Source organism: Dama dama, chromosome 29 (assembly GCF_033118175.1).
Source record: "Dama dama isolate Ldn47 chromosome 29, ASM3311817v1, whole genome shotgun sequence".
Lineage (NCBI taxonomy): Eukaryota > Metazoa > Chordata > Mammalia > Artiodactyla > Cervidae > Dama > Dama dama.
In genome coordinates, this window is record NC_083709.1 from 68,468,559 (window position 1) to 68,478,636 (window position 10,078).

The window sequence follows — 10,078 nt, forward strand, 5'->3', positions numbered from 1 at the left end:
TATCACTGGGCCAATGGAAGCCTTCCCCGGGGACTTTTCTGATGGAACTAGTGGGGTCACAACTAGAAGTACATGAAACTGGTTACCTTGGTGGCCATCATTCCTGACTTTTAGAGGAAACCAAGCTATGATAGAAGAGAATGAGGCCCTCAAAGAGTGGAAACGAAGTGAACAGTGAAAAACAGGTGCAGATGGAGGGAGAGGGAGAACAGGAGGAGAGAAGAGGAGAGAGAGCGATGCCCGCGAAACTGATGACGGGCGCCGGGTGTCAGCACTGGGCTCGGTCATACCCTCTGCCACTGCCGTCCGTGTTCGTCTCAGTTATTTCAATTCACAAACTTCTTTTTTGTCTAATCTAATTTGTGTTGCTGTTACTTGCAACCAATAGGGTCCTAATGAATAGCAGAAAAGAGATTAGTAAACATCAGAGTCTGAGGGCAATGTATGCTCTGCAAACTGGTAGGAAAGTGCTAACAGCGCCCAAAAAAGATAATAGGAGACTTTCTCTCTCTTTAGTCTTTTATCTTGGAAATATTGTTTTAATCATAATTTTTTTCTTAGCTGTTACTTTTCAAGGCTGTTACTTCCTTCCAGAATACTCTTCTTTTTTTCCTTCTTGTGATGCTATGATTTATAATGAGAAATATATATATATATATATATATATATATATATATATTTGGTCTTTGTCCTGTTCCTGCCACAGAGCTCCTAAAACCCTAGGAATATCTTAAGTGTTAAGAGCACAAAAGTGAAATGGGTATCTTTTGTTATTCTGAACAAGCTCCTTTCAACCACATCTGAGTTTATGTTAAGGAGGTGACTTTTGGAAAGCTCCTTGGGCTGGGGACAGGTTGCCAGAGGGACTAATCAGGCGATTGGAGTGTTGAAATTTTCAGTGCCCCCTTCCAGAAAGGTGAAAAGGGCTGGAGGTTGAATTAATTATCAATGACAAGAAAATGGCAACCCTCTTCAGTATTCTTGCCTGGGTAATCCCATGGGCAGGGGCGCCTGGCGGGCTATAGTACATGGGGTTGCAAAAGAGTGGGACACAATTTATTGGCTAAACAACAACATTTAATCTGTCGTGCCTATGTAGTGAAACCTCCTTAAAAACTTGAAACAATAGGGTTTGGAGAGCTTCTGGGTTAGTGAACACATTTGCAAAGGCCAGTGTCCTGGAGAAGGCACGGAAGCTCTGCGCCCCTTCCCACATACCTTGCTCTCTGTCTCTTCCATCTGGCTGTTCCTGAGTTATATTCTTTTATAACAAATGAGTAATCTAGTAATTCCTGAGCTTCTGGGTTAGTGAACACATTTGCAAAGGCCAGTGTCCTGGAGAAGGCACGGAAGCTCTGTGCCCCTTCCCACATACCTTGCTCTCTGTCTCTTCCATCTGGCTGTTCCTGAGTTATATTCTTTTATAACAAATGAGTAATCTAGTAATTCCTGAGTTCTATTTGCTGTTTCTAGCAAATTAATCAAACCTGAGGAGGGGTAGTGGGAACCTCCAAGTTATAACTGGTCTGTCAGAAGCACAAGTGACTGGACTTGCAATTGGCCATCTGAAGGGTTGTTCAGTCACTCAGTCGTGTCCGACTCTTTGCCACCCCATGTGGCCAGGCTTCCCTGTCCATCTGAAGGGGGAGGGGTACAATTTTGTGGGACTAAGCACTTAATTTATGGGCTCTGATGGTGTCTCCTGGTAGAGCCAGAATTGAGTTAAATTGCTGGATACCCAATTGTTGTCACAGAATTGCTTGATGTTTGGAAAACCCACACATCTGGTGCCAGAGGTAGTGTAGTGGTAAAATGAGATTAAAGGAGACACATAAGAGTATTTTCCTTTATTTTATTTTTGGCTGCACGCTGCAGCTTGCAGGATCTCAGTTCCCTGACCAGGACCTGGGCCATGTCAGTGAAAGCCCAGAATCTAAACCATTAGGCCACTGGGGAACTCCCAAGAGCGTTTTTTCTTTACACTTTTGTTTCTGAAATACTTCCTGTCTTCCAAACATTAGTTCAAATCTGCTGTCTCCAGGGAGTTCTCAACTATTTGACCTCATTTCTGAATTCTTGGAGTTCTTGGCACAGAATAGTTGAACATTAAATTATTAAAAATTTTCTGTGTATTTTGACTCTATTTATTGATTCTGAACTCCTCAAGGTCATGGGCTACATCTCACATCCCTTCTGCAATCCTCCATCTCCAGGCTTATCACCACTGACCTGTGCTCAATTAATACCAGGGAGTTGATGGAGTGATTGGACTGATTGCTCAATGAGGATGCTGAAGTTCCCATGGGCAATAGACTGGAAGAGTAGGCGTGGAGGAGATGAATCCTGTCCAGGTACCAGCCATTCAGGAATAAAGAAGCATTTCCAGAAAAAGTAATCAAGCTGACTCAAAAGTACTTGGCACACAGGTATGGACCTTGAGTCCCAAGCAGCGCACCTCTTGTGGTGGCCACAAGGGGGCGGCAGAGGGCACAGTCCAGGTATCAAGCCGTAGATAATGGCGCCTGGTCAGCTAACAGCCCTGCTGGGCAAGAGATCTTGGTCTAGGTGATTTGCACAGGATAAAGTGGGCTTCTTATTAGAAGACCTGAAAGCAAGGTGCCCGGACCAAGGTTGGGAAAGCCAGGGGATGAACAAGTGGTTGGCAGACATCAGTAACTAAGAAAATGAGCTGAATTCTCCAAAATCAAAGCAGTGAGTGATCTTTAAAGATATCTAGATATCCTGCTAAGGACACGGGGACTGCCTCAGGGTTTTGGCAAAGGAAAAAGGACATCCAGGCATCTTATCATGGACAAGGAAAAGTCCAGGGGCGGGGGGACTCATCTCAAAGCCCCTAAGTCCTCAGTACCTGATGACCTATGGGATGATCTGCCCCTCTCTGAGCCTCCAGTAGCTCATCCTATACAAAGAAGATTGATGTCCAGAGACTCAGAGACTGGCCCTGTTTTTTGCACTGGTCTCCACCATGGCCAGGGATCCTTCTAGCTTAGATAGTCTCTGGATTTACAAGAACAAAGAAGTTCAGTTGGCTACAAAAACCTTTATTACCGTGGCCACCTGTTCTTTTTAAACATTTTGATGGGCCCCATGGGACCAAGGCTGTTTCAGTCCCTTTCTGGGAGTCAAGCAGTCTAACCGTCAGAGGCACCATCCCATGTCATAGTACAAACCAAAATTCCCCCAATATTCCACCACAAATGCAATTATTTTGCTTTAAAATAGTCTTGAGGGCATTTTTAATAATTCTGTTTTCAAGATTATTTTGCCAATTTAATTTTCAGTGACTGTGATTTCTCAGAAATCATCGGGCAGTTTTAGGGATTCCTTGAAGTGAAAGAATCCACTAATCATTTTCAAATACTGTATAATAACACTTCTACAGATACCAAGTTGAACAATTTAGGGAGTTGGACATAATACTGTATTTCATGGACATGTAGTTAAATTTCAATTTTGGAATTTTTATTTTGTATCTTGGAGTTGATGTGAACGTTTGTGATGTGCAAGGATTTTTCTAGGGCCTTAAAAAGCTTGCATGTCCTCAATCCTGTGTCTGTGGCACCTGATGAATAAAACCCTCCTGGGCAGCAGCTGAGACAGGGTTGGGGGCAGGGGTGGCTTCCTTCAGTGATTGCGTTTTGTCTTGTGTCTTTTAGCCTGGGAGCCTGAGCAGACTTTGCGTGCCTCGATGAGAAAAGGACACCTCCTCCCACTTCCCTTTAATCTCAGAAATTTCACTGTCACCGTATCTTTCAGCCGAGTCAGATAGGCAGGCTCCAAGGTGGCAGAGTCTCCCTGCTCGGGGATTTTTGTAGAGCGGCACCTCCCAGCCCTCCCAGACAGACCACATTCAAGCCAAACACCATCTCCATTGTCAATGCTTCCACAGAAGTAGTTATCTCACAAAGGGCAATATCTCGCCAGAGAATTTGTTTTCTCTTGCTGATAATTTCTCTCCATAAACATTTTTGAGAGAGATGAATAGGTGTACCTTTCTGGAACAGCGGGCAGATGCTGGGGCGTGAAATGACTTTGCGAGGCATGTTTTATGGATGAGGGAGGGGTGAGTCCTGAGGACCATCTTTTGTTTCCCCAGCTTCCAACTTGGTTGCGGATGGCCAGGTTCCTCTTCTGCAGGTGGTGATTCTCTTCACTGCTGCACTCCTGAAGATTTAGAGGCTCAGCTTGGGTGGAAGCTACAGAGAGAGACCCCCAAAGTATTGGCACAAAAGGCCAGTAACACTCTGGGTCCACCATGGAGCCCTCGGTTCTCTTGGGACATTCCAAGCCAGGCCTACAGTCTTTAGACACTCTGTTATGCTGGTATTTAAAATTTTTTTCCTGTCTCTTTATTTCTCTCTGTCTCTGACAGCAATGAAGGGAATGAATTCTTTTCCAACATAGAGTTAATGAATCTCAAAGGAAAAAAAAAAGACATGATCTCAGAAAAATAAGGAAACTATCATAAAAACAGCAAACCCTGTGACCTTCAAGAAAATGAACAAATGTGGGATTTTTCCATCATCTCTGTCTGGGAGATGCGGAGGGTGATTGTTATTAACAAAGTGGCACCAAGTGATTCACCAGCAGTTCACCAGAGTCCCTCTGGAGCCCGGAGAGAACAATGCCAAGTGATTCAGGAGCGTGGCAGACCACACAGGGGTGAGGTGGGGACATAGCGTACGTAGGCCCAGGGCACAGGCTTCCAAAGGGCTTATTTTCTCCCCAGGGTCAGGATGCCAGATTCAGCCAAAATAATATATGGCGCCCAGTTATATTTGAATTTCAGGTAACAAATAGTTTTTTAGTATATTTGTGACAACCTTGCGCTAAAAATTTTTATGTTTATCTGAAATTCAAATTTAACTGAGAGTCCTTGGTTTCCCCTGGCAACCCTCCCTTAGGGACACAATACTTCTTTTCATTTCCCAAGTACTTACCTATTTCTAGGCTCAAGCTCCGCTAGGAAGCGTCTCTCTCCAGTCTCAGCGTCTTGAATCGTGTGCTGTCTAACAGTGCTCAGTTCAAAGGCCACACTTCTGTGAAGTGTGGGCCAGTCTCTGAATCTCTAGACACCGATCTTCTTTGTATAGGATGAGCCACTAGAGGCTCAGAGAGGGGCAGATCATCCCATAGGTCACACAGCAATAGCATTCATGAATAGCATTCTATGAAGACTTTCCCCCTAAAATCAGCTCCTCCTTTCTCTCTGTCCCCTTGCCCCAGAGCATTTTATTTCCTATTTTGGTTTATTTTCAGTTGCCTATAAGTCTGCTTCCCCCACTTGATGGGAAACAACTCAGGGCACTTGGTCTAGATTCTTTTCTCTCATGGCCCCAGTATAACTTTATATAGTAAGTAGTCTGAATATTTGATGAGTGAATGACCATACCTAATAACATACTGTGAGTGCTGACCATACGTGCCAGGCTTGGGTCTCAGCATTTTATTTTATTTTATTTTGGGGTCTCAGCTTTTACATGGACGTAAGTCCTTTTCTCTTTGAGTAGCCCTTTGAGGTAGGCATTATTTTTAGTTTCACTTTAGAGATGCAGAAATGGAGGCACAGAGAGGTTAAGTAACTTGCCCATGATCACACAGCTAGAAAGGGGCAAAGCTGGGATCTGAACCCAGATAGTATGACTCCAGAGTCTGTGCTTGTAACCTCTAGGATGTAATGAGTGATTAGATGAACAGAAGAATGTGTGGAAGAGCAAGTGAAGGAAGGCACAAGCAGAGGCAGCAAACTGGTATTAAAATCTGGCAGACAGAACAGGTGGGGGTCAGAGTGGGTGGTGAAGAGCAGTGGCTGTAGGGGCCAGAGAGAGATCGAGAAACTGCGAAGGACCTCGATGGATCAGTGACCTGCACTCAGAAGGCAGTGTGCGATCAGCAGCGGACAGGGCTGATTCCTTCTGGTTTCTGCTTTGGAAATCAGTTCTTGCCTCCCGTACCTTCCACATCTCTGCAGGGGCCTGACTGTCAGTCTTTTTCTGCTCACAGCCCTCTTCTGTCTTCGGAGACTCAGCCCCGACGAGTTCTGAGGCCGATCCTTTCTGCTCTTCCGACCCCACCCCTCCGGGGCTCTCAGCTGGAAGTCACCAGCCCTGGTGCCGGCACCCTCTTCATTCCAGGACTCCAGGCCGTAGGTGTCTGGGGCACCTCTGCCTGGCTCTTGCCGTAAGTGTGGGCTGTGTGTTACACAGAGGAACCGATATGATCCAGAGGGTGATGGTGAACTTGAATGAGCGCACTGCCCAGGTTATTATGGTGATGTAATAACCTTTCCCGTCAAGTCTGTGGAAACAGTAGATAGTAACTTGCTAATGCCTTCAACCTAGTTTTTTATTTATTTGTTTTCACAGTGGCTTTTTAAAAATAAAGGTTTTACAGAAAAAGAGACACAGATGTACAGAACAGACTTTTAGACTCTGTGGGAGAAGGCGAGGGTGGGATGTTCTGAGAGAATAGCATTGAATCAAGTATACTATCAAGGGTGAAACAGATCACCAGCCCAGGTTGGATGCATGAGACAAGTGCTCGGGGCTGGTGCACTGGGAAGACCCAGAGGGATGGGATGGGGAGGGAGGCGGGAGGGGGGATTGGGATGGGGAATACATGTAAATCCATGGCTGATTCATGTCAATGTATGGCAAAAACCACTACAATATTGTAAAGTAATTAGCCTCCAACTAATAAAAATAAATGGGAAAAAAATAAAAAAAAAATAATAAAGTAAAGGTTTTATTATTTTATTTATTTATTTTTATATATTTTCTTGGCCATGCCACACAGCACCTGGGATCTTTGTTTCCTGAATGGAGATCCACCCCCATGCTCCCAGTTTTGGGACACAGAGTCTTAATCATTGGATTTCCAGGGAAATCCCTAGTCTTTTTGTTTTTAACTGTGGTTAAAAAAAAAAAGACAAAAAAACCCACATAACATAAAATTTACCATCTTAACCATTTTTAAGTGTACAGTTCAGTAGGGTTAAATATATTCACACTGATATGAAACTGATCTTCAGAACTTTTTCATCTTGTGAAATTGAAACCCTATACACATTAAATAACTCTGTTTCTCCCTCTCTCCCCAGACCCTGTTAACTACCATTTTATTTCTATGTCTATGAAATTTGCTTCTCTACATAGTCGTTTTTTTTTTTTTTTAAGATGGCCATTTTTTAAAAAAGATGTATTTGTTTGTTTTTTGGCTGCGGTGGTTCTTCACTGCTGGGAATGCTTTCTCTAGCTGCGGTGATCGGGGCTACTTTTCACGCAGAGCACGGGCGTCTCTTGCGGCGGCCTCTCTTGCAGGGGAGCTCGGGCTCCAGGACACGCCGGCTTCAGCGGTTCCAGCCCACGGGCTAAGGAGTTGCGGGGCCCAGGGTTCGTTTCTCCGAGGCCTCTGGGACCTTCCTGGGCCGGGGATGGAGTTAATATCTCTTGCCTTGCAAGGCGGATTCTTAACCACTGGACCATCAGGGAAGCCCTAGATACCTCTTATAAATGGAATCGTGCAGAATTTGTCTTTTTGTGACTGGCTTACTTCACCTAAGTTTCATCCATGTTGTAGAATTCCCTTTCTTTTTTCTCAAGGCTGAAGAATATTCCATTGTATGCATAAACCACATTTTGTTTATCCATGTATCTGTTGAAAGGCATTTAGGTTGCTTCTCTATCTTGGCTTTTGTGTATAATAATGAATAATAGGTGTACAAATATTTATTCCAGTCCCTGTCCCTGCTTTCAATTCTTTTAGATATATGTATCCAGAATTTGGATTGCTAGAGCATATCATAGTTCCATTTTTAATTTTTTGAGGAAACTCTATACTGTTTTCCATAGCTGTTGTGCCCATCCCATCAACGGGGCTTTAGTTTCTCTAATCTCTGTCAGCACTTGTTATTTTCTGTTTTGCTTTTTGATAGTAGCCATCTTCATGGGTACGAGATTGGCTGGAACCTAGACTTTATTAGGAGGCTGTGTCTCTGAGGTGCCTTAGGACGTTCTTCACTGGCACCGAGCAATGGGGCAAACAGCACAGAACTCTGGGCAGACAACCTGATAACCTGCAGATAGAGCATATCCTAATTTCGCCAAAGACTTTGTGACTCTGGGAAAGTTATGCAAGCTCTTCGTTTCTATCTGCCCACTGGGGACAAGGCTTTCTTGATGACTTGGCCTCCTCCCTCCTTTCCCCAACGTTTCCTCCAGGAGAAGACAGGAATCGAGAGATGGGAAATGACTCGTAAGATAAGCAGCTTCATCTCCGCTGCCGGCACCCTGAGTGCATTTTTTCCTTTCTTTTTATTATAAAAACAAGTCATAATTATTTTTTAAAAAATTAGAAAGCTCAGAAAAGCCTTAGGATCGAGGAAGTGTTTATCCATCCCTCCATCACTTGGAGGCAACCCCTGATAATATTTCAATCTGCTTCTTGTAGTTTTTTTTTTCCTAAATGAGGCAAACTTCTTTAATCTTTGAAAGTCCCTCTTTTCCTAGAGATGAGCACCTCATTTTCACAGCAATCAAAAGCGAAGCTAACTGAGCTCTCAATTTCTTAAATATATCTTTCTTTGTGGTATTTCATGTCTTAAATGTGTCACTTTGAGTGAAAGGCAATTAATTACAGTGGAAACGCTGCTTGGAGACATTTTATGAAATTGTGTTTAATATGTGTAGAGAGAGGGAAAGGGAGGGGAGAGGGAGCTGATGGGCAAAACAACTAGTCTAGTTAAATGGACAATTTTCTTCCCTTTCAAGTTTCAGAGTGGAGGGTCTCTTTATTTATGAAAGGATCGGAAAGTTATTATGGTTGTCCCAATTTGTCAAAATCATAAAACTCCATCGGAAAAGCAAAGTTGATCAACTAGTAAAAAGGTAACAAACAACAAAAAATATTTTAAAATGAACACTGTCAGTTCAGGAAAAAATCTGAAGATATAAAAAAGATGTAGTGTGGGACTTCCCTGGTGAGCCAGTGGTTGAGACTCTGCATGTTCAATGTAGGGGATGAGATTTCAGTCCCTGGCCAGGGAACTAAGTTCCCACATGCCACGTGGTGCGGCCAAAAAAAAGAAAAAAAAAAACAAAGAAGGAAGGAAAAAGGTGGAATGTGGGAGAGCCTAGAAGGTAAGGCACTTTCTTAGGAATTTTTGACCTTAGGAAATGATGCTTGAGGATCTTCTGGGCTGGTGTTGTCTAAAGTAATTGGACTGTGGGACTGTAGGAGACCTAGAAGTGTTTATCTTGATTGCTTGGCCTGACTGGGACCATTGAGGATGGCAGACCTGACTCCTAGGCTGGTAGAATAATGCATGAGAGGCGTTGAGCACCAGGCACAGAGGAAGTGCTCCAGAACCGCCCTGTATGATCGCTGTTATCTGGGGTGGAGGAGGAAGTGGACTTTTGGATCTGCTTGGCAATGTGCCAGGGGTCAGAGAGTGTCATACTTGCAAGGCAGGCAGTGGTGGGGAGTGGCCTGGTCCTTTATCTTCTTCCTGCATGCATGTGTGCTAAGTTGCTTCAGTTGTGTCCGACTCTTTGCGACCCTATGAAATGTAGCCCGCCAGGAGTCCATGGGGATTCTCCAGGCAAGAATACTGGAGTGGGTTGCCATGCCCTCTTCCAGGGGATCTTCCCCACCCAGGAATTGAACCTGCCTCTCTTATGTCTCCTGCATTGACAGGCAGGTTCTTTACCACTAGTGCCACCTGGGAAGCTCAACTTCTAATTCCTCTTTAATCTAGGCTTCTGGGTCCTGGTTGGGAAAGGCACGTGTGCATATATGTGTGTGTGTTGGGCATGTAGGATGAGGAAGGCTCCAGGAAGTGGAAGAGTCAACTAGTATAATTAAACTATACACCAGACACCATTCTAAGTGTTAAAAAGCCAAAAGACAACCAATCTTGCAAGAGAGGTTCGGTAACTTGACTGCACATTTGGACCAGGCTTGTCTGTCAGAACCTAAAGCCTGAGCAGAGACATTCTCTCCATTTTCTGTGTACCATTAGAGAGATTTTCTCCATTAAGTTTCAAGAGTTCAAGTCTAA